The following is a 20807-nucleotide window of genomic DNA, read 5'->3' on the forward strand; positions in this document are numbered from 1 at the left end:
ACTATTGGCACACTGTGCCCTGCTCCACTTGGTCGAGGCTGCTCGTTTGCCCTCCCAGGCTTGAGGCATGGCAGTGAAATGCGGCTTCTCACCTAAGACCCGCTCTTGAGAAGACATGGTGACCCACACCCCCAGATCCCAGTCTGGGTGCACTCTGCGGCCCCCTGGAGGCAAGTCAGCCTCATTCGGCCACTTACCGGAACTGCAGCGACACACCCAGCAGTCCTAAGCTCTCCCTGTTTACGACTGAGTGCCACCTCCCACCGCAACAGCACCACCTTCACCCACACATGCCTGATGCCACCAAAACAGGCCTCTGGTGCCCTCTACTGTTTGACATCCCTGCACCACAGCCCGAGGATGGCACCCAGGCTGGCAGGGAGACTGGGGAATCTCACCTGTACCCCGATAGGTTGTTCCAGTTTGGAACAGCCCTTCCATCCATTTTCTAAGAGGATCCAAAAAAAGCATGATACCTCTGTCCCTGGCAGATCAGAATTCAGAAGGGTGTGTCTTGTTGAGAGATAACCGAAAGGAATGGCTTTTAGCACAAAAAAAACCTCTGGTGAGCCAGCCTGGTAGTCCATGTCCGTAATCCCACTCTCAGGAAGCTGAGGCAGGAGGATCTCAAGTTCCTGGCAATCTGGACTACCTAGTGAGGCTCTGTCTCAGAAAAGAGCTGCTGATTAGACAGGCTCCTCTCCATTGTGGCTGTCTCTCTGCAGAGGCTGCTTCCAGTGTCTCCAACTTAGAGCTCAAAGTCAGCACTACCCACAAGGAAAATAGCCTCCCTAGGCCTGCCCTAGTCAGCGCCTCCAAGCGTCACAGTATCCAGAAGAAGTAAAACAGCTAGGAATGTGCGGCTAGGTACGTGTGTGTGTGTGTGTGTGTGTGTGTGTGTGTGTGTGTGTGTGTGCATGCGTACATGTATTCGTGCATGTGTGTGTGTGTACATTGTCTGCTTGCATGTGTGTGGAGATGTGCACGGATGTACATATGCCAAGAAAGAAGGAGGCAGAGAGGGAGGAGGGGAGACTGTTGTCTCCACACTGTGTCAGCAGAACAGGCCACAGCCTAAATCTTTTGGGAAGAGATAATATGGACAGGAGTATCTAACCGACCTGACAGCATGTGAAAGCCAGGATATCTGGGATTTGGCCCAAGACAAAATTTTAAACTTACTTAAGATAATATGAGGTGGGTCCTAGTGCAATTTTTGTGACTTGAGTGCATGATTTGCAAGCACGGACTTTGTAGATGATGTCATTGTGCCAGCTGCCATGCAAAATAAGCACAGGCATGGGCTGGCCATGCCTGGGCCCTGGGTAGGACGTCCCTGGGTTTAAGTGTAGCTCAAGACAACTTTTTTATGTTCCAGAGAAGCCAAAGGGTGGGGTGCCCCTGCTTAGACTGTGGGGTCTAGTTCAAATTCACAGTGTCAGCCTGGAAGCACACTGGATTCCTGTGCTGTGGACTGGAGATGGCGCTCTTTGAGAAACCTCAGATTCACTCTACGGCTTTCAGCTGTCAGGGGAGGCCGACCTACACAGAAGCAAGCAATGGGCTCGGCTGATTTCAGCGTTAGTTCCGGCCATAAAATGCTTTGACTGCAACACCTCGGCTGGTGGCTCGATAAACCACCCACGCTAGGCCACCACAGCGTGGGCCAGTCGACACGTGAAAGTGGCCACCACACTCCTTCTCATGAGCCTGTGTGTCCAGTGAGCACATGCTTGCACCGCTTGCCCCAAGGACGCTGCACAAGACCATGAAAAGTCCTGTGTGTGTCATACATATCTGTTTTTTCGTAGTCGTGTGTCTTTGTGAACCCAGGTCTTCTGGGTTACTTATCTTGCTGCTGTGCTTTGATACCTGACAAAGGCGACATAAGGGAGAAGGGGCTCTGGCTCTGGCTCTGGTTTGAGGGTACAGCCCGCTGTCGGGGAAGTGGCAGGAACTGAGGCAGCTGGCCACACTGCATCCACAGTGGTCAGGAAATAGATGGGATCCGTGTTGCTGTTTAGCTCACTCTCTTTTCCTTTAGTCTAGGCCGCCGGTCCCTGAAGTAGCACTGCCCTAGTTGGAAGGAGTCCTTGAACCTCAAATTATCAGTCGAATTACCCCAGGAATGCCCAGAAGAGTGTTTCCCAAGTGACTGGATCCTGTGGGATGGTGGATCCGTCTAACAAATCAGGACTGGGGGCTGGCTCAGTGGGCGAATCAACTCCTGGGCCCATGCAGAAGCCAGGCAGGCACGGCAGTCCCACCCCGTAGGTGCAGCACCTACAGGCAGCGGTGGAGGAGAGAGCCAGGTGGCTAAATGAAAGCCCTGCCAGGGAGCTCCGGGCTCGACTGACAGGCCCTGCCTCCGTGGACGGAGCAGAGAAGAGTCAAGGAAGACACTTCAGTCTCCAGCAGCCACACGCATGTGCATGCACATGCAACACACACATGTCCCTACGACATGGGAAACACATACATATACATGCCCAGCATGCATATTACACATACTTATACACGAAAGAAAAAATTCACACTCATCGCCACACTATGTTCATATCTGGCGGGGTCCAGTGGGTATTGCAGAGTGTGATCTCGGAGATGCTAAACCTGACCTTTAACCTCACAACTACGCTCACAAGCACGGGCTCCGGTGAGGGCCCCCAGATGAGCCCTCTGGCCCGGTGACAAGGGTGCCCACCGTGTGAGCTCCGAGAGGCAGAGCAGAATCAGCTCCTTGGTGCCTGCTGTGAGTGAAACACCCCATCATTTTTGTAATGATGATTTTATTGCTTTTTTACACACAATTAAAACTCACTAATTCAGACCTATCAGAGAGGGCAGCAGTGGCTGGAAAGTCCACATTAAAAAATAATTTTAAAATAATGTCTTTTTATTACTTTAAAATATATTACCTCATCCAGGCTAATAAAGTGTTGCCTAGTGAGCCCTCAGGGGACTTACATTAATGAACAAATAAGAACAATTTGAGGGTAGTCTATCAATTACTAGTGTGGAAAGGGGTGTCTCAGCTTGAAAATGCATTCAAACCGTGCTCGTCTTTGTGGACTATGGGCTTCTCCTATGAACATTGTAAATGCAGTCCCGTAAAGGTTGACTATGTGTGCTCGAGTCTGTGTGGTCATCCCCGGCACGCAGGTGTCTGAAGTGACCAGAATTGGACATCAGTTCCAGATCTGCCATTGCTGGCAGCTGTAGGCCGCCCAATATGAGTCGGGGACCCAAACCTGCTCGTCTGCAAATCAACATGTGTTCTTAACTGCGGAGCCATGCCTCCAGCCCCCACTGTAACGCATCTTATTCAGTCAGCCACTCCTCATGTGGAGAACACTCGAGGCCTCTTCAGGCCTGGCTGGGTCAGACCCTTGAAATCGGCAGAGTGCCGGCAAGACAGCTTGCCGAGTTAGATCTCCACAGTTTCTCCTGCTCTTAGAAGACGGCAGCAGAGTGGCCACCTCGACCTGTAGCTCCCAGAGCAGGGCCCGACTGCCTCGGAGAATGCAGAAACTACAGTTAGATGCTGAGGCTCTGAATGCAGCCAGTGCCAACCTCAGATCCAAGCTAGGACTCATGCACGCTGTGTGACCTCGGGCAAGCCACTTACCTTCTCTGAGGTACAGCAAGTAAAGTGGAGAGAATGGAACCTCCCGGTTTGCTGTGGGGTTGTGACAGATGACACCTCTAACGTGGCTGAAGCCCCTGGCATGGCCAGCAGCCCTCATGGAGGGCAGGCACAGGGTTAAACAGGGGTCAAGGAAGCAAGGCCTGGTTCTAAACGCAGCCCTGGGTGCAGAAATGCTGATGTCATTATTCTGAGTGCTGGGCCAGGCCTTGAGTGCTGGGCCAGGCCTTGGGTGCTGGGCCAGACCTTGGGTGAACAACGGAAAGAAAGTTGTCTACAGATAAACTATGATTCAAGACGGGAGTCTAGAAATTACTTCCGTGGCCATTCACAATGAAAACAACAATTTGCTTTTCACGAGAACTGTCAGGACGAGAGATGATAGCATGGGCCTTTGATCCCAGCACTTGGGAGGCAGAGGCAGACAGATCTCTGTGAGTTCTAGGCCAGCCTGGTCTACAGAGTGAGTTCCAGGAGAGCCAAGGCTACACGGAGAAAGCCTATTTCGAAAAACAAAAACAAAAACTCTAAGACTCCTTTCACTCTCCCTCCTCTGAGACCATTTATATTTGAGGAAGTTTTCATGGAACTGGAGGATTGGGGCAGAAGACAGGGTTTCCCTCTTCATCCAGGCATTCCAGTCCAGGGTAGCTGACTCATCAGAGAAGCACTGGCCTGGAATTAGCTCAGCCCCAGGCCAGTGCTTCCCTGAAGCCAAGTTTGTGGTAAATCCTGGTTTACCATGGGACAGAACCCCCTGGTGAAGGAGTCTGTCCTGGGAGAGGCCAGGATGTAACATCAGCTCTTTCTCTGTCTTTCTTGCTCCCTCATGTTCTCAGGTGTGTGTTATTCATGCACACCTGTTTGTGTGCCCATACGTTTCGGCCCATACGTGTGGAGGCCGAAAGTCAGTATCAGGTGTCTTCTAGCACATTTGTGTGTTCATTTATTCGTTGTCTGTTTGAGACAAGCTCTCTCACTAAACACAGCTAATTTAGAAAGGCCAGCTGGCCCACAAGCCCCAGAAAGCCTCCTGTCTCTGTTTCCCAAGTGCTAGGCTTGCAGGTCTACACTACCACACCCAGACTTTCGCATGGTTCTGGGGCCCCAACTCAAGTCCTCATGCTTTCATGGCAAAGACTTCTCTGTTGAGCTATCACCCCAGCCCTCGGCATCAACGATCTCTTTCTGAGCAGCCAGTACTGTCCAGGCGGGAATTCGCCATCTTCTGCATATCCTCAGGACATCCAGCTCAGAAGACACTACTGTTGGGCCTCGGTCCCAGGTTCTCAAGGGAAGGGAGCTGAGACCCAAGAGGCAGGGTGCTTTCTCAAGCTCACGAAGCGAGGTGAGCACTGCACATCAGACTCTAAGAGATGCTCTTTCCCAGCGCAGCCCACTCAGAGTCCACTCAGTTAGCCCATGATCCCTGGTTCCAGTGAAGCACAGAACACACAGAACAGACTAGGTGAATAAGAGTTTCTCAGGACCTTGGTGGATACACAGCAACCACGTACCTCTGCTAGGCGACAATCACCTAAATGGGGCAGGAGAGCTGCCCTAATGACTGGTGACATCGTCACGTCCCCTGCGAAGCATCTATGTCCTGCTCCAGAAAGGATGAGACAGGACGGGGGAACTGGCCCTCCCGCTGTTGAGTGAGTAGCCTTGACACAGCTGTGTAAGTTGCTCTCTTTACACTGTGAGAAAATACCTGAAAGAGCTGTGTAAGGAAGGAAGGTCTGGTTTTGCTCACAGTTTGAGAATCCATCATGCAGGGAAGGGAAGGCGTGATGGCGGAAGCCTGAGGCGGCAGGCTACAGAGATGGAGGCTGGTGATCAGCTCACCGTTCCTTCTGAATGTAGCTCCAGACTCATTCAGTGGGCTGGCATGGTCTTCCCACCTGCATTAACCCAATCTGCAGAGTCCTTCACAGACACGCCCAGCGGTAACTCCAGATGCTGACAAGCTGACAATATTAACCAGCACACCAGCCTAAACAGGTTTCTGCTGCTTGCAGACACTGTAGACACTCCTCCCCAGGCGCTGGGCAGTGCCTCAGAAGAGGATGCCACGGTGACAGCTCAGCCCTGCACCAGACCTACCTACTAGCTCCTTAGTACTTGCTTTAGTCCCAACCCCACCCCTCTGTAAAATGGTTTTCTGCAACAATCTTGACATAAATGAGTAACAATTGGTTGTGTATGCTCTTTGGCATAGTTGTCAGAACGTCCATCAATGACATGTGATTCTAATCAGGTGTGTGTGTAGGTAGGTAAGTAGGTAGGTAGGTAGGTAGGTAGATAGTATGCAGGTCTGAATGAAAATGGCACCCGTAGACTAATAGGGAGTAGTTTATTGGAGGTGTGGCCTTGTTGGAGTAAGTGTGTCACTGGCTGTGGGCTTTGAGGTTTCAGAAGCTCAAGCCAGGCCCAGCAGCCCACTGTCTCTTCCTGCTGCCTGTGGATCCAGATGTAGAACTCTCAGCTCCCTTTCTAGAACCATGTCTGTCTGCATGCCACCATGCTTCCCACTGTGATGATAATGGACTAAACCTCTGAAAATGTAAGCCAGCCCCAATGAAATGTTTTTTTCTCTATAAAACTTGTTGTGGACATGATCCCTTTGCAGCAATGAAACCCTAACTAAGACAGACAGACAGGTAGATATAGATAGATGGTCTCATTATACCTGACCTGGAATTCACTAGGTAGACCAGACTGGCCTTGAACTCACAAAGAGCTGCATGCCTCTACCTCCTGAAGCCTGGGATAAAAGATGTGAACCACGTTAGAGACATTTTTTTTTATTCTTGAGATTATAGGATAATTACATTATTTCTTCCTTTCCTCCCTCCAAACCCTTACATATTACTCTTTAAATTCATGGCCTCTTTTATCTGTGACTGCTGCTGCTGCTGCTATGTGTGTGTGTGTGTTCCTAACACAACCATGATGTGTTTTTAAATCCACCCCTGTGAGGTTGCCTCTCTTTTGCTCTTCTCCCTTTTTCCCTCTCTCTCCTTGCCAGCATGGTCCTATTGCTCCATCTTGTAGATTATGGATATCTCAAGACCTCGTGGGCAGAAGAAGTAGAAAAGAAACAAACTGTAGGAGGGATGAGTCACCCATGGCACTTTTGAAAGCTAGGATTCTTAACAACCACAGACACACCCAGCCGGACAGGTGTCAGCTGGAAGAGGGCCCAGCCACCATCCGGCAGGATCCGTCTCATGGTGCCCAGTCCATGGAGAGGGCCCTATGCTTTCTGAAAAGTCTCCACTGCAGCCCTAATTCTTCTTTAAAGACCCAGATTTCCCTAGTGCTTCAAGAGAACTGGGTCATCAGCAGAGAGGTCTCCGTGCCTGTAGCTCACTGAGTAAACACTTAGTAAAGACAGAGCCAGCTGGACAGTAGCAACTAGGGCTTCAAGCACCTGCCTTGACAACCATTCTTGGTTATTTTTGGTAATAGATACCCTAAGAAGGCATCGTTATCACCCCCTGCAAAGCTCCGGATACATCACAGAAGAGGAAGAATTAAGAATGTAAGAGCCAGAGAAAGGATGGGTGCTGCAGAATGCTGTCTTCTGAGTGTGGTATGGCTCCTGCACCCTTGACTCAAAGCAGCTGTGGCTACTTGCACAAAACCTATATATGGCTGGATATGTTGACATTCTATCATGAGGGACTGGAGAGGTGGCTCAGTGGTTAAGAGCACTGGCATTCTATCCTGAACAGGAGGAGGGTTCGTGAGCCCTGCCTCACCGTCCCTCCCTGAGAATCGTTAGGCACTTAGTGGTGACTGCATTTTCTTCATTCCTGGAAAGAACCTCTCTTCCACACTCGTATGGCAGCTTAACGTAACTCATTGGAACACATGGACATGTGCACATACATGCACACACGAGCATTCACATGCACATGCACACACGGAAGGGAGCTATAGTGAAGAAGTGGGTCAGTGGAGGCGGGAGGGGGACAAGAAGGACATAGGAGTGAACAGCATCAAAATACATCACATACATGTATGAAAGTCCTATCACGAAACCCATTGTGACATCTAATCAATAGTGCCAATTAGAAAGCTTAAAAGTGAACAAGTGTCCTGAAAGAGAGGGCAGAAGTTGCCTGGCTTTAGTTCCCTCACTCTGGAAAGGGCAGAGCTCTGCGTGCACAGATAGGACCATGTGCTTTTGTGGTTCGGATCCCAGCTCCGCCACTCCTCACTGTGGGAGACTGCACAGCGCACCCAGTTCTCTAAGCCGTAGCTTGGCTAGCACTCACCTCTACACTGCAGAGGGTTCTTTAAGGATAAAATGAGCCAATGTATAACAAAGGGCTTTGTGGGCTGTGTAAATGTTAGGTCGTTCTTTCAATAAACATTTATTAAGCATGTGCTCTGAGCCAAAGCCTGAGTTAGGCATGAGAGCCTCTCGGATGCACAGAACACAAAATGAACCTCTGCAGTGAATAATTTAGCAACATTTAGTGCATTCCCAATGCTGCCCAGACAATGCCTCTATCAGGTTCCAAAAGATTTTCTCATCCCCAAGGACCAAGGAAAAGTTGGTCCCATTAAAGCATCACTCTTAAATGTTTCACTATGTTTTTATTTATTTATTTATTTAGTGTGTGTGTGTGTGTGTGTGTGTGTGTGTGTGTGTGTGTGTGTGTACTCACCTAGGAGATCAGAGGTTAACTGGGGGAAGTTGGTTCTCTTCTTCCATTATGTGGGTCCCAGGGATCAAACTCAGATTATCAGGCTTAGCAGCAAGTGCCTCTAACCACGGAACCATCTCAGCAACCTCCACTGTCCCCTTTTAGGAACTGTATTTTGCTCTTTTCGTCCTTGGCCCTACTAAATTTCTGCCATCCCCTTGGTCACCTAAGACTCCCAGATCCAACCTCAAGCCTTGTAGGCCAAACCCTGGTTCCTTTGCCAGCCCAAAAGATGCCAGAGTCTGTGCCTGCCATTTTTAACGATTCCAGGCCAGATGCACAGGTAAATGGCTGTAAATGACCTCTCAGTAATTTACCTTCAGTAAATTACCTCTCATAAAGAGACCATCATAGTTACTATGTGCCCTTCTCTTCTGGAATCCATCCCCATTTGACAATATCATGTCTCCCAGTAGCCTGTGCGCTTGGCGAATGTCCTTCTTGTCGAGCTGAGGACTGTCAGGCGCTGGGAAAGCAGGGATGAGCCGTGTATGGGCAAATATTAGAGTTGGCCACACTCACTGCCCATGTCAGGGACCCAATTGGTGTTATTGATTGACAGATTCGGGGACCAACTGTTTAGAAAGCTGAGCCCCCTCGGATTGGACTAGGTGTTTCGGCAAACAGCCCTAATGCTGGGCAAACAGGCCTGTTGGAAGAAGTAGCCAGTGTGTTAGCACAGCAAACCGAGTGCTGAGCAAACAGCTTAAAAGAATGTGACCGCCTCCACGTAACCTCAGCCGAGGTATTGATCCCACTGGAGGCAGGAGAGGGGCCGGGTGGGGGACAGAGAGATACAGACCCAGGCAGAATGTAAATGTTATCTTTAAGCTTCGGCTGTCAGGGCCCTAATGGGCATCTGTTTGGCATTTGTCTTCTTGCAAATCTTTAAATCCAGGTCAGGGCCCAGCATAGAATTTAATAACAACTTTTCTGAAAGATGGGGGCTTGGGACTGACTTTGTTCCTCAAAAGCCCACTGGGTCTTTCTGGTTTTCCTGGAGGCAACTGCCTCCAGAGGAAAATTTTTAGGTGGGAGTCTCTGAATACTTGGGGTTCAGGAAAGGGGGAAATACCTCCAAAATAAGTCTCTCCCCCTCCTTTCTTCCCCCTCCCCACTCTGTGTATGTGTGCAAGTATAAGTGTGAGCAAATGTGAGTGTGTATGTGTTCCTGCACACACACAAAGGCCAGATATCGGCATCTGGGCTTTTTCTTCAATCATTCCACTCATTATTTTGAATCAGGGTCTCTCGCTGAATCTGGAGCTCACCGATTGGCTAAAGCAGCTATCCATAGATCTCCTCCTGTCTCCACCTCCCAGGGCTTGATTATAGCTATACACTACCATGTCTGACTTTTTCTATGATTTCTGCATATCTGAACTCATGTTGTCATGCTTGCTCAAGCCTGTACATTACCCAGATCCATCCCCTCAGCCCCATAAAGTTGTTCCTCTGACCCCTAGCTACCTATGCTTTGAGAGCTCTGGGCTCTGGCTGGCTGAACCTGCCTTCTCTGAGCCTCAGCCACAAAGGACACTGGAACTCAGGCCATACACAGCCAGACCCAGGCAAAAGAAATGGACATAGCTGGAAGGCACTATGTCAGACATCCTAGAAGCTTCCTCCATGGCTGGCCACCCTGAGACTGCTTCCTCCTGAGCCACAGCCCTCCCAGCTCTCAAACTACTTCCCCAATTTGAGATGGGATAGTGTGTGGGTCTGTATACAGGCTGGATTGTCAAGAGGGCAGAGCTAGGAAGAGACTGTCCCAAGGTCATAGAAGAAGACACCAGCTACATCGTGATTTGTGACAACACAGAAGTAAAGAGGCTGGGCCTCCTCAAGCAAAACCACAGCAGGTTGTCTGAGAGAAGTGAGAGCTAGGCTCAAGACTAGAGCTGAGAGCGGGGAGTTGGCTCGGCTGGTGACATGCTTGCCTTACAAGCCCAAACATCTGAGTTCAGTCTCCAGAAGCAAGATAAAAAGCTAAGGATGGTGCTACACACTTGTAATCCAAGCCCTAGGGAGGCAGACACAGGTATGTTTCTAGGGCTCACTAGGCCAGCCCAGCTTGTTCAATAAGCTTCAGGCAAAAATAAGAGACCCTTGTCTCAAAATAATGGACAGCATACCCAAGGAACAGTACCTGAGGCGTCTTCTAGCCTTTATATGCACACACAGAAGCACATGTGCTCATGGACACACACACACACACACACACACACACATACACACACACACACACACTGTGGAGCCAATGGTGATTCAGTCATTCCTTCTCATCAAAGCCTTATTATTTAAGAATTTTCTTTTTTTTTTAAGTTTTTCTTTATTTGAGTGTATATATGTTCGGGTGTGTATGTGTGTGTGTGTGTGTGTGTGTGTGTGTGTGTGTGTACATGAGTGCAGTGCCTGCAGAAGCCAGAAGAAGGCGACAGATCCTCTAAAGCTGGAATTACAGGCAGTTGTGAGGCACCCAACGTGGGTGCTGGCAACTGAACTTGGGTCCTCTGGAAGAGTGACAAGTGCTTTCAATCACTGAGCCATCTCCCCAGACCACTTAATGATCTACAGTGATTAGAAATAAAATGTAGGCAGGCATCAGGGGAGCAGCAGCTACCAAGTAGAAGTCTGATCCCTTGTGGCCTCTGACCAGCACAGGGACTGAAAGGCATTTCAATCCCCTCCTCACATTCAGAGGAAGATCAGTCTTGCCCTCTTCCCCAGGAGCTGAGATAGTCACACGTCGTTCTGTACACACACACCTGAAAGGGTGACCTCTGGGCTGTGTGAGGACCCCTGAAGGTCTTCAGAATGACAGAGCACACCAGGTTCTCAGGAGGAACTGTATTGTCTGCACTGAACAAGTCCAGTGGGGAGAAGCTGGTGGCTCAGCTGCCCGTGAGGCACTCACTCCAGCAAGCTGGCTATCATCCTCTGAAGCTGGAGTGACAAGCATGTGTGACCTGCTCTGTAGGTTCTGGGAACCAAACCTGAGTCCTCTGCAAGAACAGCAAGTGCTCTTAACCAAAGAGCCATCTTTCCAGTCTCTAAAACTAAAATAAAACTACTGCCATGCTCGAGGCCAAGGAAGGGTGCCCCGCTGCAAAAATGAATAAACAAATAAACGGATGAATGGAAACAGAGTCGGCCAGCACCGTGGGGCCCTCCCTGCTTCCCTCAGGAGTCTAGGCCAAACTGAGGGATTTCTGGTTTGGGGGAGGAGTAGGTCCTGGCATCTGGAAGCCCAGTGAGCCTACACTTGGAAAAGGTCCCAGGCCTCAAAGTAGACTAAGATAGGTGCCGAGACGCTCCCATGGGGAGCAGCGCATCCCAGAAGCCCCTTCTCAAAGGCCGGCTTTGTCCCACCCATACATCCCCACTTTGGTGGCCCAAGTCACAGGCAACAACTGGACCTGGCCTGTTCCTCTGCTCTCCTGTGTCCCAGTATGTGCCATGCTCCAAGGTCCCCCAGCAAGGAAAGCTGTTCCTACCCTTGTTTCCACATTCACAGTTCCCGACAGGAACGCCAATCACTGCATGTCCTGATGGGAGCGGTTAATTGTTACAAGGCAAGGATGCTCCTCTGCCTGAATGCATAGACACTAGCACTGATTTAAAACACCCAGGTTTTCTCTTGGGATGTGCCAGCTAATGAGAATGAAAAGGGCTACACACCAGTGAGTGCAAGCTGATGAATCTCCGAAGAGTCTGAGCGGTGCCCAGAATGCTCAGTTAATGAGTCACTCTGCAAAGTACAGTTCTGGAACCGGGGAGGTGGCTCAGCCCCTAAGCACTTGCCATGCAAGTGTGTGGATCCCCGCAATCCAGCAGAGCTGGACAGACTTGTGCTTGTAACTTAGAGGTTTCAACTTCAGAAGGCAGAGGCAGGAGATCCACAGAGCAAGCAGCCTGGAGGGACTGGCCACTCATCCCGTTGAGCCCTGGGTTCAACTGAGAGCCGCCTCAATGAATGAGGTGGAAGAGCAATGGAGGGTGATTCTTGACATCAGTGTCAGGCTTCCAGACGCACAAGCACACACGTGTTCGTGAATGCTTCACACACACATACACACACACAAAGGAATAAAATTTCCGTTTTGTAATGATAATAAATAAATACATAAATAAATAAATTGCTTTTCTGCAGTAACCCAGGTCTGGCCCATGAAGAAAATCAGTCATCCTTCAGCCATTCAACTTCACATTCACTTTGATATCTTCAAAACCAGCCAAATGTGGTAACACACACATCTAATGATTGCATTCAGGAGGTGGAGGTAGGTGGATCTCTGTAAGTTCAAGGCCAACCTTTACTACATAGACAGTTCCAGGCCAGCCAGGGCTGTGTAGTGAGACCCTGTCCCGCCCTCCCCCCAAAAAAACTAAAATAAAAATAAATGTGTGTGTGTGTGTGTGTGCGTGTGTGCTGCTGATTCAGGCTCCTGCTTGGCCTAATGGTCTCCTATTGTTCTCCTGGAATTCAGACTAACTTTTGAACAGAGGCTCCAACATTTTCGCTTTTCCCAGGGAGCTGTAAATGGCATCACCAGTCTTGTGCCAAATGTTAAAGACAAAATGAGATGACGCTGTTGGAAACAGAGACAGGGATCATACACCGTGTCCCCTCGGCCCTCGTTTGGGTTAAAATGGCCATTCACTTTATAATGCTGAACTAAACTGAATTCTGAGCCGTGGAAATTGGCTTGTTTATTTGTGGGAAAGAGTTTTGTTACATCAGACATCTTTATGAGGGCTGGGGGAGGTGATGGCTCAGTCAGTGAAGCACTTCCTACACAAGCGCCGGGGACCTGAGTTCAATCCCCAGCTCCCACATAAACACTCCAGGAAGGGTGGTGCAGTCCCAGCATGGGGATCCAGAGACAGACGAATCCCAGGCCTCACTGGAGAGAACCTAGCCAAATTCTGGGGTTCCAGGTAAAAGTGAAAGACCCTGTTTTGAGGTAAGGAAATAGGCATTTCCTGAAGAATGACACCTGAGGCTGACTTCCAGCTCCTGCAGGCTTGTGTGCACACACGACCCTGAGCCAGCACCTCTCTTTCCTAACCATACTCTGACAGGAAATGCCCTGCTCATCGGCTGCCTCTGCAATCTGAAGCCAAAGTAAGGCCTCACCTCACCTGACAGAGACAGCCCAAGTTCTTACTGGTTTCCTCCTCTGCAGAATGAGAGTGGATGAGGGTCTGGGCCCAGGAGGAGCTAAGTGAGCCTCACCCTGCCTGTTCTCAGTTCTTCAAAACTGTTCGCCAAGAAAATATCTTATAGTCCATTTTCTGTTGCTATAACAACATGCCTGAGACAGGATGGTTTGTGAACGATAGTGAATTTGGCTCATGGTTCTGGGACTGGGATGTTCAGGGTCATGATGCCAACATCTGTCTATTTAGCAGCTTCCCAAGGACCTTCTTGCTGCGTCATATAGTAAGACCAAGCAAGGATGCTAGCTTTGATCTCTCCGGTGCTTGCCGTGAGTCAAAATGGCCATCCTTTTACAATTCTGAGCTAATCTGAGTCTGAAATGTGATATTTGACTTGTGTGTACAAAAGAGTTTTGTTACATTAGAAGCTCTACTGAGGGCTGGAGAGTTGGCTCAGTTGATGATAACTAACGTCACAGAGCCCCAAGTCTCAGGATCCATCTACCCAACTACCTCCCAAATGCCTCACCTCCACTTACCTCTAATCCGTAAACTTGGGCTTGCCTCCAGCACACACAGATTTTGGGGGCACATGCAAACAAGTGTGTGTCCATAGCAAACAGCATTTTGAAGCTCCAGCCAAGTAAAGTTATCTCCTGGGACTTGTGGCCCAAGACTGTCCAGCAGCATGTTCTAAGCTTATTGTGCTATGGTTGACCCTGTCTGGGAGGATTTGTCATCAGGCTGGTAACTGGACGTCAGGGATGGAGATGGCTCAGTGGTTAGGAGGGGACTTTCTGCTCTTCCAGAGGACCCTCTTTGAGCTCCAGCACCCACATCAGACCATCCACAATGACCTATCACACCAACTCCAGAGGATCTAATGTCACCTGTATGGCATACACATATGTATACATAAATCAAAATAAATTTGTTAAACTGGATTTTGGGCTGGAGAGGTGGCTCAGTGCTTAACTGCACTGGATCCTCTTCCAGAGGTCCTGTGTTCAATTCTCAGGACATTGTGGGACAGAGCCACCTGTGATGGGATCTGATTCCCTCCTCCGATATGCACAAAGACAGAGAACTTACATACATAAAATACATGAATAAATAAATTTTAAAATAAAAGAAAAAGCAGCAATGTAAAAACTGCATTTCAGAACTCCTCCTCCACATAAATTATTACAAATCTCTAGAAGTCCCCTGACAGAGTGTTCACAGCTCATAGGTTTGTGTGGGCCAGCAAGATGGCCCAGCAGACAAAGGAGTCTGCAACCAAACCTGCCAACGCGGGTTCCATCTCTAGTACAACCACATGGTGAAAGATGAGAACTGACTCCCTCAAGTGTCCTCTGACCTCCATTCATGAGCACAGACATAAAATAAGTAAATAAAAATGTCATGTGTGTGTACAATCTGCAAAATAAGATATGGCTGTGTCTTGGTTCTTAAAGAAAGTCCCTAAATCCAGATGATCTTTACGACCCCCAAAACATACGTCCTCTTCTGCACCCATTTGTCATCAGGCTGATAACTTGGATTTCAGGGGCCAGAGAGGTAGCTCTGTGCTTAATAAGTCTCCCTGCTCTTCCAGTGGGCTTGCCCTGAGCCATGGCAAACATCTTTAAATGCAACCACATCCCTCACTTAATATAATTTATGAATAACCGTAGGCGTTGGGTTGCAATGAGCATAATGCCATTTGCCTAGTAGACTTTTAAGTAAACATTCTTTCATATTGGTTATGGTGAGTTGCAAAGAATGTTAATTTTGAAAGCAATGTGTTTTAAACTTCTTCCAAGCCGCAATCCTTTTCCCAGGCCCTAGAGAAGCTGTGGTTCCTGGGTAATGAGTCAGCAGTGCTTGCCAGATGAACACTGGCTGCCCTCAGCTAGCCCCTGCCATCTGAGGAAGGCCATTTTCATGGTGTGGGGATGACTATTTGCCCAGCTCTTCCAATTCAGCAGGACTGTCTGTTTAAAGTCTAATGCAGACTAAAGAGAGACGGGAGGGGTGAGAGTCAAGTGCAGATTACAGAGAATTGAACTTTGATTATTGTCAAGACAGCCAGGTTAACAAGGTGTTATCTAACAAGACCTTGGGGGGCAGCTTTTCTGCTTAGGACAAGATTGTTGTGTAATTAGCTTATCAACTCTGTGTATGTAAATGAAGGCTTTTAAAGTCCTTGAAACCTGCTTTTGCTCTTGAGTAATTTAACTGTCTCCTCTGGATGCTCTTCATTGATTCTCTCCAGCTTGGACACTTCCCCCGTAATTAAGCATTTATGGAAGTCCATCTTCTGCAAAGAACAGGGCCCAGAGATTGAGGTGTAAATAAGAGCCAGTCCCTGCCCTCTACTTGCGTATTTTCTAACCAGGGACAAGCAAGCTTTTGCTACAGAAGAGCAGCTCACTACTTCCAACTCAGCATCTTTGATGCAATAACCCAGCTCTGAGCACCTAAGCAAAAAACAGCTTCAGCTGATGGACATACAAGCCCCGAGTGTGGCCATGTCTTGGTAAAGCCTCGTTCCCAGGGCTGAGGTTGCAACTCAGATGATCAAGTGCTTGCCTAGTATTCATGAGGTCCTATGTTCAATCCCCAGCATGCTATAAACCAGGCTTGGTGAACACCTGAAATCTCGGTACTCAAGAGGCAGCGACAGAGGGCCAGAAGTTCAAAGTCATCCTCGGCTATATAGGGTGCTCCAGGCCAGCCTGAGATACTTGAAACCCTGCATTAAAAAAAATAAAAAACAAACCAACAAACCCGTGAGATGGCTCAACGGGTAAAGGCGCCCACTGCCAGCCTGAGTTGGAGCTGCAGGACTCATGGTGGAAAGAGAACTGACTCCCACAAGTTCTCTGACATTCATGGGCACACTGTCTGTGCCTGCATATACACAAATGCACATTACACAAAACAAATTACTGACATAGTTGTAGTTGGCTGGACCCTGAGGCAGACATAAAGAGTTACTATAGAAGGTGCATTCTGGGAAGTGTTAGCCCAGTCCTGGACCACGAGGAACAAATCCATGCTGCTGCCCAGTGCAGCAAGTACTATCCAGAAGAGCTATGAGAGTGCGTGCAGGCCAGCTTATTATGGTCTTATGATGGCTTTTCTTACCTATCCCTCTTCTTCAGAGGGGACCCAAGGCCTGGTGTCTTCAGTATCACTCACAAGGACTCGGTGAATTGTGTGTGGTGCTGCGGTCTCACCTGCAGAACCAGATTTGAGGTCAGAATCCTGTCAAATAAGGTTGACATAAGAAGCCAACAGAAGGCCAGCAAGATGGCCCAATGGAAGAAAAGGAGACGGTAGAGTGGGGACTGAAGATATTCTTCACTGTTGGCCACCAGAGAGAGCTTTTGAGTTGATAGTCCCAACACCCAGGCAGGCTGTCTATAAAGACGGTGTGGGGTTTTGGATAGGTGAGTATGCAAGTTCATGTGTGCCTGTGTGCATTCCCCTGCAGCCAGGGGACAGCTTCAGATGCTACTCCTCAGGCATCTTCCACCTTTTGTCCAGAACAGTGTCTTTCAGGTAGGGTAGCCAGCAAATATGTCCAGCCAAGTTCCAGCAGGCACTTGTATCTACCTCCCATGTCCCGTGGCTGGGATTTTTACCTTAGCTCTGGAAACCAAACTGAAGTCCTCGTACTTGTGAGACAAACATTTACCCACTGAGTGATCTCCCTAGCTCTTTAAAGCTTCCTTTCAAGAAGTGCTGACCTCTGGGAGTGGGACACACTACAGGCACCAGACAGCAGAGGAAGCCGGAAGGGCAGAAGGGCAGAGTTTGGGGTTCCTGGTACAAACAGTTCCTGGGCTGACTTCTCATCAAGGAAGGCTTAAAAGCCCAAGACTGGCATTCATCTGACCTCCTCATAAAGACCCTCTGGAACCCACACCTGAAGCGACAGGAGGAAGGAACAGAAGTAGTCTTGCTGCTGGCTCAGCTGAATGCATGCCATTGGAAGAGGCTTCTAGGACCCAGCCCCTTCTGTGTCAGGCCTGTGTGACCCTCGTGGCCCAGACTCCTTAACTATGGAACTACTATGTCTGCAGATAAGAAATGCTTTCACTAGATGTATTGATTGCTTTTCTGTTGCTGCGATAAAGCACATGACCAAGGCAACTCATAGAAGACTTGACTTGGGGCTTATGATTCCAGAGGGGTCACGGTCGATGATGGCACAGCAGAGGTAGCAGGTAGACGTGGCATCTGGAGGAGCAGCTGACAGTCCACATCTCCATCTGCAAGCAGGAAGTAGATCACACCAAAACCTCAACGCCCATCCCTGTGACATACGTCTTCCAGCAAGGCTATACCTCCTAAGCTTCCCCAAACAGCCACTAACTGGGGACCCAATATTCGAATGTCCAAGACTTACAAAGGGCATCTCATTCAAATCACCACACTAGGCCATCTTGAAAGCAAGCTAAGGTTAGAGCCAAGCTAGAGGTTAGCCTGCGCCTGGCCTAAAGCCCACACCCCAGCCACTGTCTCTTTCCTCAGAAAGCTGAAGAGGAAATGCCTGGAGTGGAAGATGCTTGGCCATTGGGGAGCTTGAGAAAGCTAACTTAGTCTTCTAGGACATCCTGGCCCGTTGCAGGGAGGGCCTTCTTTTCCCACTGCTGTGATAAAAATACATGAACAGAAGCAACTCTTCCTGGAGGAAGAGTTTATTTAGTCTTACAGTTCAAGGGAACAGAACCCACCGTGGCAGGAAGTTACAGCAACAGCTCATGCTGTCCACAGTAAGGAAGTGTGAGTGGCTCAGCTCATTTTCTCTTTTTAAAATATGATTATATGCCTTATCTCCACAGGGTCTCAGCTGCAGCCACTGCACTGCTTGGCTCCCTGAGTTGTCCAGTGCCATCCTCATCTCTGTGATGACACTGTGTCAGCTGCACTCGTGACCGAGCAGATGACCCTTCGTGGGACCCTGAAGGGACATAATGGCTGGGTAACACAGACTAACCACCCCACAGTTTCCAGATGTGAACCTGTTCTTGTCACTATCATTTAAGCTAACGGGAGAAAAGAGCAACCACAGCACACCACGCCATGGTCTGCGAGCTCACCCCCATTTTCTAAGTGATGTCATCTCCTCTGATGGCCAGTTTGCCCTCTCAGGCTGCCGGGATGGAACACTGCCTCTGGGATCTCACAACGGGCATCATCACAGGACCATCTTTAGGCCAAACCAAGAATGTGCCGAGCGGAGCCTTCTCCTCCGAAAACTGGCAGATTGTCTCTGGATCCTGAGATGAGTCCGTAAAGTTACGATCTACTCTGGACGTCTGCAAGGACACTGTTCAGGATGGGTGTCCTGTGTCCGCTTCTCTCCTTCTCAGCAAGCCCATCCTCACCCCTGTGAATGAGAAGAGGTATGGAAATGGCTAACTGCAGGCTAAAGACCACCAGCCACATGGCTCTCTAAACACAGTGACGGTCTCTGCAGATGGATCTCTCTGTGCTTCTGGAGGTGAGGATGACCAGGCTGTGTTGTGGGATCCAATGAGGACAAGCACTTTAACACGCTGGAGGGCAGGGACATCATTGATGCCTGGTGCTTCAGCCCCAACCACAGTGACTCTGTGTTGCCCCAGGGTCAAGACCTGGGACTCGGAGAGCAAGATCACTGTAGGTAACCTGAAGCACATGCTTCCCGGCTCCAGCAGCAAGGCAGAGTCACCCCAGTGTACTTCTCTGCCGATGACCAGACCGTTTGCTGGTCTGCAGACAAGCTGGTGCAACTGTGGCAGGCCACTATTAGTGCCCATTAAACATTGATGCCAGAGTCTCAGAAGCAAAACTAGTTTTTTGAAAAAAAATATTATTTCTACTTTAATTTCTGTGCATATCTGTAAGACACATGTGTGCCTGGTGCTCACAGAGGCCTGAAGAGAGCATTGGATCCTTGAAAACGAGTTATAAGCCACAATGTGAGTGCTAAGAATAAAACCCAGGTCCTCTGGAAGAGCATCCAGCACTCTTAACCACTGAGCCATAGGCAGCAGCCCTCAGTTTCCAGTCTCGGACCTCAGCCCATGAAATGGTGCCACCTGCTTTAGGGTGGGTCTTCCCCTCCTCAGGTAAACCTTCTGGAAACACCCTCATAGGTACACCCGGAAGTGTGTCTCCATGGCAAGTCTAAATCAAGTCAAGCTGACAAGGCTGATTAACCATCATGTCTGCAATGCCCCTCCCTCCTACTATTGCACCCAGCCTGTTCTGAGTCTCCGGCCCTCCTCCTACCATAGAATCCAGAGGGCCTGACTCTTAGACTCTTGGGCAGGAAGAATACCCCAGGAGTTAGGGGTTAGGGAAAACCCATTTATGGTCAGGATCCTAATGGGAGACTTTGAAGCACAGCATTTCTCCTCCTGGCCTCCCACTCTATCTCTGACTTCAAGTCCTTCCCCCAAGGCCAGAGAGCTCATTCTGCTGTTTTGTGGTCTCTGAGGTCTCCCAGCTTCAGCCTGTACAAGCTGACCCCAGCCTTTGCCCCTCCTCCAAGGTACTACTTTGGATTCTGACCACCCTGCACTGTCCACACTGACTCTGTCATCCTACTTCACACAGAACTGACTCTACTTGATTCCCCAGCCCCGCCTTTCATTCCAGCCATATGCCAGCTCACTGGTCCGCTGGGAGCTGATGCCCACAGGTCAAATTCCCTGCCTTGCTCGGATCACAGGTGCACAGGCACAGGCTGCCTGGGGAAGGCCTGGGAAGGTCCTTTCTCTTACAGGCCTCACTGGCTTGCTGCTGCCTCTTTCGAGCTGAGGTAAGTGCCTGAGACTCTGCAAGCTACCATTTTCTCCTCTACAAACAAACAGCCTCCAGCTTGGAGCTCCAAGCTGTGGTAGAGAGCAAAGAGTACTCATACTCACTTCAGCACTTCCTGAAGGGGAGCCCTGTCACCCAAGCCTGGAGGTAGGGCTCAGCAGTGTGTGGAGGAAGCTCCCTGCTAGACTGTATCCTCTCCACCTCCTTAGACTTTACCCAACCCCACAAGTTCTGACTCCAGCCTTCTCCCATCACCCTGGCTCCTTTTCTCTAAGGCTCAGAACTTTTCTCCTGCTTTCAGGCAGGCCCAGACAGCACCACATTTAATGATATCCTGCCTGATGCCACAGGCTCATTATTCTATACGTGTTCATTATGTCTCCCAAGTGGGAGCTCTCTTGGCTGCAAACCAGACCTTCACTTTTAACCCCTCTATGCATGCACATGGTTAGACAAACCACAGGTACCTAACAACT

General features: G+C 49.4%; 1 pseudogene; it reads left to right on the plus strand.

Annotated features, from left to right (window-relative positions):
• The first annotated feature begins 2550 nt into the window (after positions 1-2550).
• Positions 2551-19325, plus strand: LOC129687620 (receptor of activated protein C kinase 1-like; annotated as a pseudogene).
• Positions 19326-20807: the final 1482 nt, after the last annotated feature.

The sequence above is a fragment of the Psammomys obesus genome, unplaced genomic scaffold (assembly GCF_907164565.1).
Source record: "Psammomys obesus unplaced genomic scaffold, mPsaObe1.curated_primary_1811, whole genome shotgun sequence".
NCBI classification, from domain to species: Eukaryota; Metazoa; Chordata; class Mammalia; order Rodentia; family Muridae; genus Psammomys; species Psammomys obesus.